At 42.9% G+C, this 19163-nt stretch overlaps 1 protein-coding gene across 3 annotated transcripts in view; it reads left to right on the forward strand.

Moving 5' to 3' along the window:
* Positions 1–9107, forward strand: part of MISP (mitotic spindle positioning) — a 60195-nt gene extending 51088 nt beyond the window's left edge. Inside the window, exon 6 of one of the 3 annotated variants that reach the window (XM_058163292.1) lies at positions 7690–9107. The gene's annotated coding sequence lies outside the window, so the exon portion shown is untranslated. The remainder of the gene's footprint in view (positions 1–7689) is intronic. The other 2 variants (XM_058163293.1, XM_058163294.1) reach the window with 2 other exon arrangements.
* The last annotated feature ends 10056 nt before the right edge of the window (positions 9108–19163 follow it).

Here is a 19163-nt window from a genome sequence, read left to right on the forward strand (position 1 = left end):
ATTGCACTTTCTCGTGCCAATTTACAGAGTGTGAAAAATCAGACCCGAGGTGACCTTTGCCCCAAACACAACAGCTTTGGATGCTATCTTTTTCTAAAACCAGAAAATCATAGGCTTGGCTGGATCAGCTTGTTGGTGTATAGAATTTTGCGAGGGGTGGGGGTGGGGGCGCAAAAAAACAGACTGCTTTGTTTTTGTTCTTTCCTGAACCTAAGCAAACAATGGAGGAAAGCCAAAGTGGATAGTAGGAACATGACCCTCATTTTATTTTTCCTTTCACTGATGGGTCCCAAATGTTCCCACTTTATTAGGAGCACATCCAACTTCCTGATTCCTCTCCTGAACAAATCATTTGTTTCCTCTCACCAAGGGACAGCATCTGTCACTGTTAGAGGACCATGGCTGAAAAGATCACTTTTAGTGGGCTTCACATCTCTCTCTCTCTCTCTATCTATCTATCTATCTATCTATCTATCTCTCTATCTCTATCTATCTATCTATCTATCTATCTATATATATCTCTATATATCTCTATATTTATATATTTGTTTTCTGAGGTTTTCGCGGGTGTTTGTAACAGGACACACCCCCAGCCAATCAGAGCACAAAAAAACCCCCAGCCAATCAGAGCACAACCAAGCTCCCACCCAATCAGTTCAAACCCCCACTAGCAGTTAAAAAGGAAGAAACAGCTGCAATCACACATTGCTCCCAGAAGCACGAAGCTGAAGCCTGAAGATGACGAATGAGACTTCGTTGAAACGTCGCCAAGACACTTCCAATTTTACGCGGGAGAAAACCCGAATAACCAAAGACCTACATCTATATCTATCTATCTATCTATCTATCTATCTATCTATCTATCTATCTATCTATCTATCTATCTATCTATCTATCTTTCTCCTAGAAGCATGAAGCTGTAGACACCTAGCCTGAAGATGACGAATGGGATTTTGTCGAAACGTCGCCAAGACACCTCCAATTTTACATGGAAGGAAACCCGAATAACCAAATAACCAAATAACCAAAGACCTATCTATTTATCTATCTATCATCTATTTATCTATCATGGGAAGTCCTCCCCCCCAAAGAATGAAATACTTTGAAAAATATTAAAAAGGCAGAATATTATATTTCCCTAAATGAGAAACGGAGAAAACATGTTTTTAGAGGCAGGAAGCAGACTCTGTCTTTCTTAATAGCCCTCCCGCCAGCAGATAATTTGTGCCCATTAAGAAAGATTGGGCCAGCCTATCTGCAAAACAAAAGACCTTCAGCTTCAGGGTGATGGGATTAAGAAGAACAATTTCATAAACCTTCAGGACATAATAGGATTAACCCACTACCATTTAGCAGAAGACACACTCATTACGTTGCACAATCTCCTAAGGGGCATTTCAGACATTGCACCACCACTCCCAGCAGCATCTCTGAAACTTATAAAAATCCATGTACTTATCAAACTAGTTGGTCAGCTGCACCAGAACCATAAACGCTGATGGTTCTGTTCATCATTAAATCATCTGTTCAATCAGCCTCCAGGTTTCCAGTGTCTTTCTCCCAGCTTGGAACTGAACCAGATGGATATTTCTTCCAACACTGCCTGCCTGCCTGCCTGCCTCTCTCTCTCCCTCTCTCTCTCTCTTTCTCCTATCTATCTATCTATCTATCTATCTATCTATCTATCTATCTATCTATCTATCTATCTATCTCTATATATCTCTATATATCTCTATATTTATATATTTGTTTTCTGAGGTTTTCATGGTGTTTGTAACAGGACACACCCCCAGCCAATCAGAGCACAAAAAAAACCCCAGCCAATCAGAGCACAACCAAGCTCCCACCCAATCAGTTCAAACCCCCACTAGCAGTTAAAAAGGAAGAAACAGCTGCAATCACACATTGCTCCCAGAAGCACGAAGCTGAAGCCTGAAGATGACGAATGAGACTTCGTTGAAACGTCGCCAAGACACTTCCAATTTTACGCGGGAGAAAACCCGAATAACCAAAGACCTACATCTATATCTATCTATCTATCTATCTATCTATCTATCTATCTATCTATCTATCTATCTATCTATCTATTTCTCCTAGAAGCATGAAGCTGTAGACACCTAGCCTAAAGATGACGAATGGGATTTTGTCGAAACGTCGCTAAGACACCTCCAATTTTACACGGAAGGAAACCCGAATAACCAAATAACCAAATAACCAAAGACCTATCTATTTATCTATCTATCATCTATTTATCTATCATGGGAAGTCCTCCCCCCCAAAGAATGAAATACTTTGAAAAATATTAAAAAGGCAGAATATTATATTTCCCTAAATGAGAAACGGAGAAAACATGTTTTTAGAGGCAGGAAGCAGACTCTGTCTTTCTTAATAGCCCTCCCGCCAGCAGATAATTTGTGCCCATTAAGAAAGATTGGGCCAGCCTATCTGCAAAACAAAAGACCTTCAGCTTCAGGGTGATGGGATTAAGAAGAACAATTTCATAAACCTTCAGGACATAATAGGATTAACCCACTACCATTTAGCAGAAGACACACTCATTACGTTGCACAATCTCCTAAGGGGCATTTCAGACATTGCACCACCACTCCCAGCAGCATTTCTGAAACTTATAAAAATCCATGTACTTATCAAACTAGTTGGTCAGCTGCACCAGAACCATAAACGCTGATGGTTCTGTTCATCATTAAATCATCTGTTCAATCAGCCTCCAGGTTTCCAGTGTCTTTCTCCCAGCTTGGAACTGAACCAGATGGATATTTCTTCCAACACTGCCTGCCTGCCTACCTGCCTCTCTCTCTCCCTCTCTCCCTCTCTTTCTCCTATCTATCTATCTATCTATCTATCTATCTATCTATCTATCTATCTATCTATCTATCTATCTATCTATCTATCTAATCTATCTATCTATCTTTAAATCTATCTTTATTTATTTATTTTTCACCTGTCCCAATCCAAAGACTCTCACTGCACTAAACCATTTTTGTTTAACTATGGTTTACAGAATAGTTTTCTTAATAGTTTAACAGCTAGTTTGGTCTAGTGGTTAAAGCACGAGGACTGAAACCAGGAGACTGAGTTCTAGTTCCACCTTTGACGTAAAAGCCAGATGAGTGACTTTGGGACAATCACCAGGTGACTGTGAGTTTTGGTCCCACTTTAGGCTTGAAAACCAACTGGGCCAGTCACTCTCACTCAGCCCAACCCACCCTCTCCTTGTTATAGGGAAAATAGGAGGAGAAAAGAGTATTAGGTATGTTCACCACTTTAAGTTATTTATAGAAGAATAAAGGTGGGATGGACAGTCAAGAAACATGAAATATAAATAATAAATAAATAAATTTAAACAAATTTAAATATCAGAAATAATAATGAAATCAGGATATGGATAAATAATAAACCGCAGCTGGCTGAATTCACCCAGCAGATTACACAGTATTGTTAGTTATCACCTAGTTAAGTGAGATCAAGCATAATTCACCATGCTGATGATACCATTCAGGCTCCTAAATAATCTGTGGTCTGACCAGGAGTGAAATCCAGCAGGTTCTCACAAGCTCTGGAGAACCGGTAGCGGAAATTTTGAGTAGTTCAGAGAACTGGCAAATACCACCTCTGGCTGGCCCCAGGGTGGTGTGGGAATGGAGATTTTGCAATATCCTTCCCCTGGAGTAGGATGGGAATGGAGATTTTGCAGTATCCTTCCCCTGTCACATCCACCAAGCCACACCCACCAAGCCACACCATGCCCACCAAACCATGCCCACAGAACCGGTAGTAAAAAAAATTGGATTTCACCACTGGCTCTGACATATTTTAGTGGCTTTTTCCAAACCAATCTAACTATTCCTTAGCATCAAACATCCCTTCACCATTTCCCACCTATTTTAGAAAGAACTTTCAATTCTGCATCTAAACCTGGGGTCTCCAACCTTGGCAACTTTCAGACTTGTGAACGTCAACTCCCAGAATCCCTCAGCCAGCTTTGCTGGCTGAGGGATTCTGGGAGTTGACGTCCACAAGTCTGAAAGTTGCCAAGGTTGGAGACCCCTGATCTAAACTGTGGAAAGTTGCCAAGATTGGAGACCCACAAGTCTGAAAGTTGCCAAGGTTGGAGACCCCTGATCTAAACTGTGGAAAGTTGGAGACCCCTGATCTAAACTGTGGAAAGTTGCCAAGGGAAAGAACTTCCTTTTTAGAAAGGCAGCATTTGCTCCAAAGATATTGGGATATTTTACTTCAAATACATGACTTGCTAACTCTGCATGCTTTAATAATTTGTCATTATTTGGGATGCTTTTTAATATTTTTTTAAATGATTTAAATTTTGTATTAGCCATTTTCAGTGATGCATGTACATTAAAGCAGGAGTCTCCAAACTTGGCAGCTTTAAGAATTGTGGACTTCAACTATCAAAGCTGGCTGAGGAACTCTGGGAGTTGAAATCCACAAGTCTTAAAGTTGCCAAGGTTGGAGACCCTTGCATTAAAGGAATGGAATATAATTTTATATTAACAAAATATAAGTAATTAAATACACTAAAAGGAAACTTAGTATGATGTAGACCTAATAGAAAAATGTGGATTAGACAGCATCACCACCAGATGGATTCGTAATTGGCTGACCAACCACACTCAAGGTGTAGTCAATAGAACTGCATCTACATGAATGGAAGTATGCAGTGGGGTCCTCCAAGGCTCTGTTTTAGGCCCAGGACTCTTCAACATCTTCACTAATGATTTGGACAAGGAGACAGATGGGGAACTCATCAAATTTGCAGACAACACCAAGCTAGCAGGGATAACCAAAACTCCGGAAGATAGGCTTAAGATAAAGGAGGATCTGGACAGACTTGCTATCTAACAAAATGCAATTCAATGGCGAAAAAAGTAAGGTTCTACATTTAGGCAAGAAAAATAAAATGCACAGGTACAGTATATGTGGTACCTCGCTCAACAGTAGAAACTGTGAGAGGGATCTTGGAGTCCTAGTGGACAATCATTTAAATATGAGCCAGCTGTGTGCATCAGCTGCCAAAAAAGCCAACACAATTCTAGGCTGCCTAAACAGAGGGATAGAATCAAGATCACGTGAAATGTTAATAACACTTTATAATGCCTTGGTTAAGCCACATTTGGAATACTGCATCCAGTTTTGGTCGCCACAATGTAAAAAAGATGTGGAGACTCTAGAAAGAGTGCAGAGAAGAGCAACAAAGATGATTAGGGGACTGGAGGCTAAAACATATGAAGAACAGTTGCAGGAACTGGGTATGTCTAGTTTAGTAAAAAGAAGGACTAGGGGAGACATGATAGCTGTGTTCCAATATCTGCCACAAAGAAGAGGGAGTCAAGCTATTCTCCAAAGCACCTGAGGGTAGAACAAGAAGCAGTGGGTGGAAACTAATCAAGGAGAGAAGCAACCTAGAACTAAGGAGAAATTTCCTGACAGTTAGAACAATTAATCAGTGGAACAACTTGCAGATGGTTAAAACTGAAAGTTTTAAAGAAGATATTGGAAAACCATTTGTCTGAAGTGGTGTAGGGTTTCCTACCTAAGCAGGGGATTGGACTAGAAGACCTCCAAGCAGAGGTGAAATCTAAAAATTTTCCCTATCGGTTCTGTGGGCGTGGCTTAATTGGTGGATGTGGCTTGGTGGTCAGGTGACTGAATGGGCATGGTCAATAATAATAAATAATAAAAATAATAAAGTATACAAAACTTGGGAGGCACCAGACTACCTTCTTTAAAAATAGAGGCTTCAGTCTACCAATTGCATTTTACTGAGAGGCACCAGTCTATCTTCTTTAAAAATAGAGGCACCAGTCTACTAGCTTTCTACAGCGCTGATCAGCTATAGTGCGGCCCTTTGAAGTGCCAGGGCAGTCATCTAAGGCCGTTTACAGCTATATCACCACCGAGCACATCAGGGACAGAGAAGAGGAACAGCGAGGCATGGGTAGTGGAGGGGGGCAGGGATTTTTGCTACTGGTTCTCCAAACTACCTGCTCCCATCATTACCGGATCGCGCAATCCAGTCCAAACCGGGAGCATTTCACCTCTGCCTCCAAGGTCCCTTCCAACTCTGCTATTCTGTTTTTTAATGTAAGTACATGTAAGATGGAAGTAGGCAAATTCTATATTGGGGATTAATATTAATATGAAATACACCAGAAATAAACACAATCTATGTATAAGCTAGGCAGACACAGACATAGATAGATGATAGATAGATAGATAGATAGATAGATAGATAGATAGATAGATAGATAGATAGATAGATAGATAGATGGATGATAGATAGTGTCGTGTCCCACTCCTCCGCTGACAGCTGGGTCAGGGAAATCCGAATCAGGCTTGCCTCTGCAGCTCTGCCCAAAGTCCTAGCAAAGTCCTCAGAGCAGGCAGGAGACCAGTAAGTGACTTCAGCAAGATAAGTTCAACTTTTGCCTGACTCAGAGACTGCCAGAAAGTAGATCCTTTATATAGGCCATGGGGTGTGGCTCCATGACTCAGCACTCATTAAGGCCTGCCCCTCCCTTCCCTCTGTTGTCTCCGCCTATCCAATCTTCTGATGCGAGGATTACTCCAATCAGCTGTTGGTAATAAACCCTCCTCAGGCTCACATGCTGTGGAGGAGGGGGAGGGGTCTAGCTGCTCCGTTTGCCTGGGCATGGAGTCAGGGCTGGGGCAGGGAGATTCTCCTTCTTCTGCAGTTTGTGTGGGCATGGAGCCAGGACTGGGACCGGGAGGCATACATTCCTCAGTGTTCGGGAGCAGGTAAGAAGGCCCCGGCTGCTCTGAGGGCGGGCAAGACACAACAGATAGATAGATAGATAGATAGATAGATAGATAGATAGATAGATAGATAGATAGATAGATAGATAGATAGATAGATAATGACAGGCAAACAGACATATAATAAGATAAACAAACAATATTTGCTAATATTAAAATGCATTTATAAACATGTAGCAGATTGCCTTGGAATGTCATCTATGGTGTAGGCCACCACCATGAATTGTTCAGGTTTTGTACATTTCAGCTCAGAGAGGATATTTAACGCTGGAGAAAACACAACCTTGCACACCTGGTCTCCTGCCCAGAGCATTTGAACTGGACTGCATGGCTATAATGGGCCCTTCCAAGTTTAGGAGTCTCTCCATAACGATGCAGTTCATCTGATGAAACTAACGGGTGCCATCAAGTCTATAAAGAGAAGCTGACTTCACCCAGTGCATGGAGAAGTGGGTGAATCTGGTGCTATTGGACATCCGGGTTCCAGAGGTGGCTGTGAAAAGCAACTGGCAGATTCATAAAGGGAAAGGCTGATTAGTGATTCCAACAATGGCATCTCCTGCGTCAAATTTGGGAGTGGGGAAGGTTTCAGTACCAGTGAAAGGGGACCTGGACAGAAGGATAGTGTTGCCCCTATTTCCTGCTCATGAGCTTGGGGGATGCAGCTGGAGGGTCTCTAAGGGGGCAGAAAGCTGGACCAGGGCATCCCTTGGTGGTCTCTCCAGCCTCTTATGCCACACTCTTGTGGATCCCATATTTAATAAAAATATTAAGTCTAGCCTCTCTTTAAAATTTTTGCTGGTTTTAAAAGCATTTAGTAGCTTCTGTTTATTATTATTATTATTATTATAATATTCTGATCCTGCTGTTTAGTTCTTTTCCACTGGAGCAGCTCACAGGATTAAAGACACGAGAGGCAGGAGACACACCAGGCTGCCAGTGTCCTCTCAGCATACATCTCTGCAGAGGCAACATTGCTGCTTTTGATCAGAACAGTCCAATTTGCTCGAAGACAGGTTCAGCTATTCCCTCTGCAGGTGGCTTTGCTTTCCATTTAAAGAAAAAAAATAAATAGTTATCTTAAATGTGGGGAGTCTGTGATGCTTACCCACCACTCCATCTTTGCTGCTTATTTTTCTTTAAAAAAAAAGAAGAAGGAGGACATGGATTTAAGAGACACAGAGAAGAGCATCAAAGATGATTCAGGGTCTAGAGCCCTGATGGCGAACCTATGGCCAGAGGTGGTACACAGAGCCTGTTATGTCCTGCACCGGCAGTGGCGGCCCCTAGTGGTGGAGATGGTTTATTGTTCTGTTCTGATTGGCTCCTGCTTTTGGAGCTGAATATAAAGAGGGCTGTCAAAGCAGGCCTGGTCTGCTGGTTGTTGCTGGTCTCTGTGAGTTAAAATAAACGTTATGTGTGAACATCTGGGGAGCCTCAATTATTACGGAACCCACAGAATATAATAGAGCCCTATCTGTGGACACACGAGCTGGCCAGCTGGTCTTCGAGGGCACCGGAGCACCAGAAAACGGCCCGAAAAACGGCCCAAAAACAGCAGAGGTGGGTTTCAGCAGGTTCTGACCAGTTCTGGAGAACCGGTAGCGGAAATTTTGAGTAGTTCGGAGAACCGGTAGTAAAAATTCTGACTGGCCCCACCCCTATCTATTCTCTGCCTCCCGAGTCCCAGCTGATTGGGAGAAAATGGGGATTTTGCAGTAACAGGCTGTTTTTCAGACGGTTTCTGGGCCATTTTTCAGGTCATTTTCAGGTCGTTTTTTGGGTGATTTTCAAGCCGTTTTCAGGGTGTGAAAACAGCCCAAAGAATGGCCTGAAAACAGCCCAAAAATGCCCCCCCAAAAAACAGCCGGAAAATGGCCCGAAAAACAGCTAAAACAGCCCAAAAACAGACGTGTGCCGTGCTGGCCAGCTGGTTTTCAGGTTTCCAGTGATTCGGCGCACACAAAGATCAGCTGGCCAGCGCGCATGTGCGTACCAGAAACCCGAAGACCAGCTAGCCAGCGCACCCATGTGTGCTGGCCAGGTGGTCTTCGCGTTTCCGGGGCTCCAGTGTATGCTCATGCACACATATGCACACGCATTCCGGTTTGGCCACTCGATGCCAAAAAGGTTCGCCATCACTGGTCTAGAGGCTAAAGCACACAAAGCATGGTTGCAAGGACTTGGTATTTCTAGCCTAAGGAAGAGAAGGACAAAGGGTGACATGATAGTTTTCTAATATTTATGGGGCTGTCGAGGAGCAGAACTGGATAACAACATAATTGTTGGGGCCTGTCGGTGGCGGCCCATCCAGCAGCCGAATCAGAGGAGGAGGAGGAGGTGTGGGAGTCAGGGTCAGCATCAAGGCAACCTGGGAGCTCCGAGGGGGAAGAGAGAATGGAGCTGGCAGAGAGAGACAGACAGAAGTGGAGCCTGGGTCCTCCGTCAGTCCTGAGATGGAGCGCCAACAACCTCCGGGTCTGGAAGTGGCTGATGAGGAAGAGGAGGAACAGCTGGGTCCAGTGCCTGATGCACAGATGCACAGAAGGCAGAGGAGAGGAGAGCAATGGAAATCCATGGGCCGATCCTTGGGAAGGAAGATCCACCGCTGCTAGCAAAGCCCCACCCTAACTCTGGGGATAAAAGGCAGCGGGCGGAGATGAATAGAAGTGGCAGACAACTATTCATCTCGTTGCCGGACGGACTTGTTAGCCTTCGGTGAGAGAGACAGTTTTTGCTGGGGTTGCCGGCGTTCCTAATAAAGGAATCTTTGAGTTAACTTCAGAGGGTTTGTCATGTTTGGGGAGCTAGGTCAGAACAATAATCTCAACCAGATTGTACAGATGGCAGGCAAAATAAAAGTTTTGTCTGTGTCTAGAAAGGACAGAAGAAGAAAAAAAATATGCTCTCATTATTCATTTGAAAAAAGTGAATTTCTAAATAAGGAGGAACTTTTGAAATCTAGAACAGATGGCATCCTAGGAAGAGATTTCTGCTTTTAGAATCTACTTTGTTTAATGGAAGGTGGAAAATCCACTATTGGCTCCAAAGGTTTATTGAAATGTTGAGGTCAGTAAGAGGAATGTTCCAAACATTAAAACAATCTGATTTACTTTTCTGACCACGTTAATATGGTTAGATTCTGGTCCAGCAGCTTGTCTTGACATATTATTTCAAAAATCCACACCAAATTTAATAATGTTTAAGTCATCAAGGAAGCAGTATCTTTATATATATCTCATCTGATGTGTTACATTTTGTTAAGATAAAATGTGTGGGGTTTTTAAAAATTCAAACTATCCTGCCTGAACTCCTGGTTATCTTGATGCACTCTTCAACAGAACCTGCAGGAGCCGAGAGTGGGCGAGGCTAGAGCCATGATAGCTAACCTTTGACACGCGCACCAGTGGTGGCACATAGAGCCCTCTCTGTGGGCACGCACACCGTCGCCAGCTGCTCTTCTGGTTTCAGGCATGCACATGCACGTCAGCCAGCTGGTGGTTGCAGATGCCAGAGCACCAGAAAACGGCCCAGAAAATGGCCCAAAAAACAGCCTGGGAAATAGCCTGAAAACGGCCCAAAAAACAGCTTGAAAATGGCCCCCAAACGACCAAAAAAACAGGCCTGGAAAATGGCCTGAAAACGATCCAAAAAAAGGGGCAAAAAACAGGCATGCACGCGCCAGCCAGCTGGTCTTTGGGTTTCCGGTGCTCCAGCGCGCACAAAGACCAGCTGACCTGCGTGTGTGGGAAATCCGAAGATGCGTGCCGGCCAGCTGGTCTTCAGGTTCCTGGTGCTCCGGCGCACATACATGCACACAATTTCCGATTTGGGCACTCAGTGCGGAAAAGGTTCACCTTTTGGGCTAGAGAAAGAGTTTTCATGGTATTCAAGTCTTGGCCCTATTCTATATGTATCATGCTGACACATACATGCCCAAAGGGGAAGGGGAGCTTGCAGCGTGACATTGCAACACTGCTTTTGTGATGAACATGGTGAAAAGTGGCAGGCACAGCAGGCAGAATTCTTTAATAGGCCTGCAGGGCATTTCAGATTAAATATCCAAGAGGCTTCAGTGTGTGCAGGAGCGCGAAAATAACGTTTATTGAGGGATTTGGGCAGGACTGAGCAGCAGAATATACCAAGGCTGCAATTTAAAGGGTGGCGCTTCACACAGGGCAAGAGGAAAAACAGAAATAAAACATTTAAACAGAGTAAGGGATCTGCGGCTGGCTCAGGGAGGAATGGAATTAAAAAAAGGCTATGGGCAGCAGGTAATGGAAAATAAGAAAACTAGGACAAGGCACCGGTCGTGGAAAATTTGGAGCTGCTCCAGGTTTGGGGGCGTTTGAGTGAAATTAGACTAAAACAGTGAATAAGAAAGTTAGTCCCTTGGCAACACTCACTGTGGAGATGCGTAATGGGCCGAGAGCCAGATGTGAGGCAAAGCTCTCCACAAGCCCAGCAGTGGAAAGAGAAAGAAATTATGTATGAATTTTGAACTTGCAATTCTCCAAGGTCTTGACTCAGATAGTTACTGTATCCAGTTGGCTGGTTGCTCTTATAGCATGCCTACATTTTTTATACAAATGTGACTTCATCACAGCCTTTTCTCAGTCATGTTGAGAGTGACCTTTGCTTTATTTATTAAATTTATATGTTGCCCTCCTCACTATCCAGAGTGACTCTGGGCAGCTTACAATAGTTTGCCATCCTTAAAATGGCTTTCTATCCTTATTTTTAATCAGTGAATCTCATTTGGAACTTTCCTTCCTTCCTTCCTTCCTTCCTTCCTTCCTTCCTTCCTTCCTTCCTTCCTTCCTTCCTTCCTTCGCTCCCCTCTCCCTCCATCCCTCCTTTTTCCCAATATTCCCATTGAACTCTTCACTAATTCCCCAGTACAGTACTGGGAAATTTTGCAAGTCATCTATCAACGGAAATATGTCCATTGTGCTTATAGCCTAAAGTTAGAGAATTATGTACAACAGAAAACAATACAATTGTGTTCTGCCTGGAGTTTTGGTGTCTGTTCGAATTTCATTGTTTACTTCAGAGTCTATATATTTCTGTTGCAAAGCTACACCTTATGAAGCTTTCAAGCAGAAATATTTCTTCCAGTCTAGAAGAAGAAAGCTAAGAGAGGAACTGGATCTGAAACAGAAATTAATGTGTTGGTGCCCCTGGATATAATAGAGTTGTTTTATGGAAAGCATTTTCCTTGGGGTTGAATCAGATCTGTTGTGCAAACAGTTTTTCATCTACTTCTATTATTTAATATTGCAACTGGAGTACAGAATAGCATCTCCAAATCTGCCTTGCAATTTCTCAAAAAGGTTTCTACCTCAACTGTTCTCAGAGTTCTTGAACATTTATTTTAAATTTCGTGGATGAATGGCCTTGAGTAGAATTTCTGTTGGACATTTTCCTAGCAAAACCCATGTACAGTGTCAGAGAAATTATTATATATTACAACAGGACATTCATCACTGAAAAATGCAGTTGAAGTCACACCCTAACCAGCAGAATTTAAACAACATTGTCTTTAAATCTTTTAAAGCAATTGTTAAAACATGACAGGAAAAAAATGCAGGAGGCAACAACAATCAGAATCACAATACAGCTATCTCTGGCCTCGAGGCTCGAATTTAGGGAGTGTGGTGGGATGGGAAAACGACCTGTGACCCTACAGATGTCTGAATGGCAATTATAATTTCCAATATTGGATAAGTTCACAAAAATTCTGGGAAATGCTAAAGTGTCACAGCTAGTAAGACTGCATTACAACAACGTAAAAGGTGGAAGACTGCAAGGAAGCAAAACCAATTTGTATGTATCAGACTTCAAAAGAGCCCAGTAGAGAGAAAATTTGGGGGGAATCTGCAAAGGAATGGGGCTATTTGTCTCAATATATATTCATCCTTGATAGCGTGGAATGAAAAGCATGCAGCTGCAGGGGATGACCCATTTACTAAAGTGGAGGCCAGGGTAAGGGGCAAAACTGGCTTTAGGAGGAGGGCGTAAGAAAAAGGTTTGTGCATATCACCAGAGGAAGAAAGCTGTTTCTGAACTTCCCTGTCTCTCCCTGAAAAGTTAATGGGTAATCTTCTTTAAAATGTGGCAAAATAGTACGTTTTGTCCCTATTTACACACACTTTCTCTCTTTCTCTCTCTCTATCACACAGAGCTTTCTCAGAACAAAAAATATATGTATATGTGCATGTACACGTGTGCACAGGTACACACACACACTGAAAGCCAGTTTGTCTAGTGCAGGGGTTAGCAACCCACGGCTCTGGAGCCGCATGTGGCTCTTTCATCCCTCTGCTGCGGCTCCCTGTCGTCAGTCGGCTCCACAATTGATAGGGCTTTCGGTTAGGACAGGTAGAGGAAAAAGGATGCCGTGCTAGGAGGAGACTCTATGGTGGGGGAACCGGACTTCCGGTCAGCAGAGGAGAAAGGATGCCACGCTAGGACGTGGGGGGGACACTGGACTTCCGGTTGGCTCCAGAATTGAACAGGGGGCTTCCCATTAGGACCTTTTTGGCTCTTTGAGTGTTTAAAGTTGCCGACCCCTGGTCTAGTGGTTAAGGCACTAATCTAGAAACTGGGAGGCCATGAGTTCTAATCTGTATTAGCCATGTAAGCCAACTGGGTGACTTTGGGCCAGTCATGCTCTCTCAGCCCAGCTCACCTCACAAGGTTGTCGTTGAGAGGAAAATAGGAGGAGGAAGATGTGTTGGATGTGTTTGCTGCCGTATGTTTATAAAAATAATAAAGGTGGGATATAAATAAATAAATAAAAATAAAACAAAGTGGGCAATGGTGAACTACTTCTGAAATCGTCAGAAATACACACACACACACACACACATACCTCCCATCCCTATAGCAGCATCTCCTCTAGACCTGTGGGTTTTCTTGACAGCAACAATATTGCAATCAAACTGCTAAGGTGCTTTGCCACAATGGTGCTGCATCAGTCAAGCAAAACTGGGAAATAAACAAAAGAGCTCCTGCCCGTTGGCATCAATGCCATGCACAATCCATTCTGTGATTTATTTTTTGTTTAAAGACAGTTTCCCAAGTGTCTGCCCAACTTTGACAGAGCAACGAGTAAAAAGGACTGCTAGGGATAATGGAGGCCTCTGCATGAATGCTAGCATTTGGGCAGCTGCCTGAAGATATGAATTCCACCCACCTTTGTTTATTTGGCCACAAACCCTGGAGAATCCTAGCTCTAGATTCCTGACTTAGCAAATGCTTTGTTAAAATATTATGACGTATAAATCACCAGCCCCTTTTCCCATGGGAAGGAGGACGTCCCAGGCATGTAAGCTGGTGAATACATAATGTACAGTATCCATAAATCCTAAGGCAGTTCACAAGGCAAGTCCACCATTTCATAGGATGCAGCTGGTGAAACATATTGAAACCTATAGGAATTAAGTCCACAAAACTCAATAATGTCTCATAGCCTAACTTATCCCACAAAATGGCTGTTGTTAGGGGAAATAGGACAAAGGAACATGGGCTATAATGCAGGGATATCAAACTCAAGGCCCGTGCGGCGGGATGCTTAAATCTGGCCTGCGGGGCCAGCCTGGAAAAGCAAAGGACCAGCCTGCGGTGCCTCTGGCAGCCAAAATAGGGCACAGGGGACTGTGCAGACCCTCCTCTGCCCTCTTTGGCTGGCAGGGTGCTGCAGGAGGCCATCCAGGCCGAAAACAGCACACTGTACCCCTTTTTGGCTGGCAGGGTGTTGCAGGAGGCATCCATCCTCTCTCCCCCACCCCCCGGCCAGTCCATGGAGGAGAACTATAATGCTGATCTGGTCCTCGAAGAAATCCAGTTTGACACTCCTAATCCAGCAGTGAAATGCTACTGGTTAGCACCAGTTCGAGCGAACCGGTAGTAAAAAGAAAAAGCTACCGGTTCATTCGAACCGGTATTTCCGATGATCAATTTTCAAGTGAATCTAAATCGCACGGCACAGCTGTTCTCCCCACCCCCCTTGCTGTTCTATTTACCATACCTTCCCAAGCCTCCTTTTTACGCGCGAAGCACACATTTGGTGTGTATTGTGTATACACATGCACACAGCATGAGTTTAGCACACACTGTGTGCACACATGCACAGCATGCATTTGGCACACAAGGTGCATGCATGCGGGCAGCGCACGTTTGGCACGCATGCGTGGGCCGCGAACCATTGGCAAATCGGAGAGGATTTCACCACTGCCCTGATCTAATGGAACAAAGTCAGGAGATCCCTCTCTCTGTACATATCATATAAAATAATGTGCAGCATCTTAATATTTTGAAGGAAGAATACTTCATAAATAAGGGATGACATGATTAATAACATTGTCTGATTTCCCCGTCTTGAAGAATCTAGCCTGCTCCTGTGTCTATGCTTTTAACTGATCAATTCTAAAACAGCTGTATAGCAAAGGAAGGCAGATACTCTCCACTCTTCTCTCACAAGAAATTGGAAATCAATTCTTCTTCAAGTTTTATTTATGCTGTTGGAATATGTTTCAATGACTTGGACGAGGGGATAGATGGGGAACTCATCAAATTTGCAGATGACACCAAGCTGGCAGGAATAGCCAACACTCCAGAAGATAGGCTCAAGTTACAGAAAGATCTTGACAGACTTGAACATTGGGCGCTATCTAACAAAATGAAATTCAACAGTGAAAAAAGTAAGGTTCTACATTTAGGCCAAAAAAACAAAATGCACCAGTACCGTATATGTGGTACCTTGCTCAATAGTAGTACCTGTGAGAGGGATCTTGGAGTCCTAGTGGATAACCATCTAGATATGAGCCAGCAGTGTGCAGCAGCTGTTAAAAAAGCCAACACAGTTCTGGGCTGCATAAACAGAGGGATAGAATCAAGATCACGTGAAGTGTTAGTGCCACTTTATAATGCCTTGGTAAGGCCACACTTGGAATATTGCATCCAGTTTTGGTCGCCACGATGTAAAAAAGATGTTGAGACTCTAGAAAGAGTGCAGAGAAGAGCAACAAAGATGATTAGGGGACTGGAGGATAAAACATATGAAGAACGGTTGCAGGAACTGGGTATGTCTAGTTTAACAAAAAGAAGGACTAGGGGAGACATGATAGCTGTGTTCCAATATCTTAGGGGCTGCCACAAAGAAGAGGGAGTCAGGCTGTTCACCAAAGCACCTGAGGGTAGAACAAGAAGCAATGGGTGGAAACTGGTCAAAGAAAGAAGCAACTTAGAACTAAGGAGAAATTTCCTGACAGTTAGAACAATTAATAAGTGGAACGACTTGCCTTCAGAAGTTGTGAATGCTCCAACACTGGAAATTTTTAAGAAAATGTTGGATAACCATCTGACTGAGATGGTATAGGGTTTCCTGCCTGGGCAGGGGGTTGGACTAGAAGGCTCCAAGGTCCCTTCCAACTCTGATGTTATGTTATGTTAATGTTTTATTGTTTATTCAAAACGTTTCTGGATTGGCTGTCAGGGTATGCATCTGCGAAAGAGATACAGCATTAAAAACCATTAAGATCGCAGATCAAATGCTATGTAATTTAAAATAAAAATATTAAGTAATGAAAGCATTAACATATGTCAAGATGTTCAAAATGTAAAAACCAATGATCAGGTGTGGTAGAGATAAACCTTTGCAAGATGTCACATGCCAAATTGAAAAAAAAATGCTGCTTGTATGCCTCTCAACTGAAATTTGAAGAAAAAAAAATTCAAAAACATTCAGAAATCTCTTGAAAGTTGTTAGATTTCCAATTGCCCCTCCCTGGCAAAACTGTAATGGTATACAGTAGTGTTGAAATGCTGGCTAATTAAATGGCAGATTTTCACAGAAAACAGTAAGAGTTTGATCAGAAATGGAACACAACCCAATGGATTTTTCAAGTTTCTTAGCTCTCTCATTGATAGCAATAAATGCAATTTTGATATTATTTCCTTATCCTTTCCTTAATCTCATTTAATGTATTGATGCCATCCATTTAGAAATTACTAGCAGACTGGTAACCAATTCAATGACAAACTGTTTTGCTGGTCTTTAGGTTTTTGATTTTTTATACGTTCTGCATTTGCAAATAAAATGACATTCATCTCTGGAAAATGGGCCAAGAAAAAAAAGGGGGGTGGATTTTACTCTGTTCTTACAGTAGCAGCTTCTGGACCCATTTACATTATTTTGTCAGGAACTTTCCATGACATGCAGAAAAGATGAAAGAAAAGGAGGACATCGGAGCTCTCCCGCATGAATAAATAATCTAGAAATTGAATTATTTAGCAGTAGATCTCATAGCCTAAGAAGCTGCAATACCCAAGCCTCTCTTGAATGCCATTATCCAGCTTATCATTTCTCTCTTCTCCAACAGACTCAATAGTAAAGCACAAAAATTCAGTAAACTTGAAATATTTTAGGGGGGGGGGAGGAAAGTGGAACAGCACTTTTAGGCTGAGGGGAAGTTTCTAGTCATATTGGGGAAGGACAAGCTGCCCTTCGTATTTCTTTTGTGGGAAGGTGGGAGAGTTGCAATGTGGAAGTAATGACTAAAGGGTAATTACATGAAATTTTAATCACATTTAGGCAGTGCTCACACAATAACCTTAACCCAGAAGTAAGTCCCACTGAACCGAACGAAGCTTTTAGTGGAAGTATGCTTAAGATACGGGTCAACTGCTTGTAACTGGAGAATTAACCATTGGTGAGGGTGAAATGCCTCCTTTGCAAAGATTGCTCTATGTCCTTTTGTAAGGAGGCAAGTCGCTGGAATTTTACATCTAAAATTCAGTTCTGTACAAGGGAAGCTGACCAAATCGGACCTTAAACATATACACAGATGGACATGCCTTTCGGATATCCAGGCTTTGTGGTTTCAACAAAATGTCTTAGCATGGTAGGCAGGAAATGGCTGGGGTTTCTTATGGTTAATACAAGGAAATGAGTAATCAGAAAGTTCTAAAGGAATACAGAAAGCAAGAAAGTGCTGAAAATCCATGGAAAGGGTAATGGGATAAATTTGCCCATTTACAAAAGGTCAGGAAGGCCAGAGGGGGAAAATGTTTTATATTCACATGGGGATTTTGCTTCCATTGATCTATTTGGTTATAGCTTCACTTTAAATAACCTTACGCATAATAAGAAAAGATAGATAAGAAGGGCTAGGCTAGGGAATCATAGAGCTAGTAACTGTATTCATAGATCTCATTAATTTATGATGATTAAGCTACGATTATCTGAATTTTGGAAATTACTGATTAAAGTAATTTCCCTTTGTTTACAATTTGCAACTGCTGAATTCACTTAACACGCAAGGGCCAAACAAATAAAAATATAGCTTAGCATGATCTGTGAACTAGGACAAAGATGCCTTTCTCAATACTAGTGCTACCTGCCTGTCGAATTAGAGCTTCCTAGATTATTGATTGAGGCACACAGTGGCTTAGTGGCTAAGATGCTGAGCTTGTCGATCGAAAGGTCAGCAGTTCAGCGGTTTGAATCCCTGTGCTGCGTAACAGGATGAGCTCCCGTTACTTGTCCCAGCTTCTGCCAACCTAGCAGTTCGAAAGCACATAAAAAATGCAAGTAGAAAAATAGGGACCACTTTTGGTGGGAAGGTAACAGCGTTCTGTGCGCCTTTGACGTTTAGTCACTTATTTATTTATTTATTTATTTATTTCGATTTTTATACCGCCCTTCTCCCAAAGGACTCAGGGCGGTGTACAGCCAAGTAAAAAATTCACTATATACACATTAAAAGAGATTAAAAAGGAACATATTATAATGTGGCCGAAAATTTAAAACAATTTAAAATCTTAAAATATAAATAACCCCAATAAAATTTTAATCCAGTCCCGCTTGAATAACTAGGTGCGTTTTCAGCTCACGGCGAAAAGTCCGAAGATCAGGCACTTGACGTAAACCAGGGGGAAGTTCATTCCAAAGCGTAGGAGCTCCAACAGAGAAGGCCCTTCCCCTGGGGGCCGCCAACCGACATTGCTTGGCGGACGGCACCCTGAGAAGGCCCTCTCTGTGTGAGCGTACGGGTTGGTGGGAGGCAAAAGGTAACAGTAGGCGGTCCCGTAAGTACCCGGGTCCTAAGCCATGGAGCGCTTTAAAGGTGGTAACCAGAATCTTGAAGCGCACCCGAAAGACCACAGGAAGCCAGTGCAAACTGCGCAGGATTGGTGTTACATGGGAGCAACGAGTTGCTCCCACTATTACCCGCGCAGCTGCATTCTGGACTAGCTGCAGCCTCCGGGTGCACTTCAAGGGCAGCCCCATGTAGAGAGCATTGCAATAGTCCAAGCGGGAAGTGACAAGGGCATGAGTGACC

The sequence above is a fragment of the Ahaetulla prasina genome, chromosome 1 (assembly GCF_028640845.1).
Source record: "Ahaetulla prasina isolate Xishuangbanna chromosome 1, ASM2864084v1, whole genome shotgun sequence".
Lineage (NCBI taxonomy): Eukaryota > Metazoa > Chordata > Lepidosauria > Squamata > Colubridae > Ahaetulla > Ahaetulla prasina.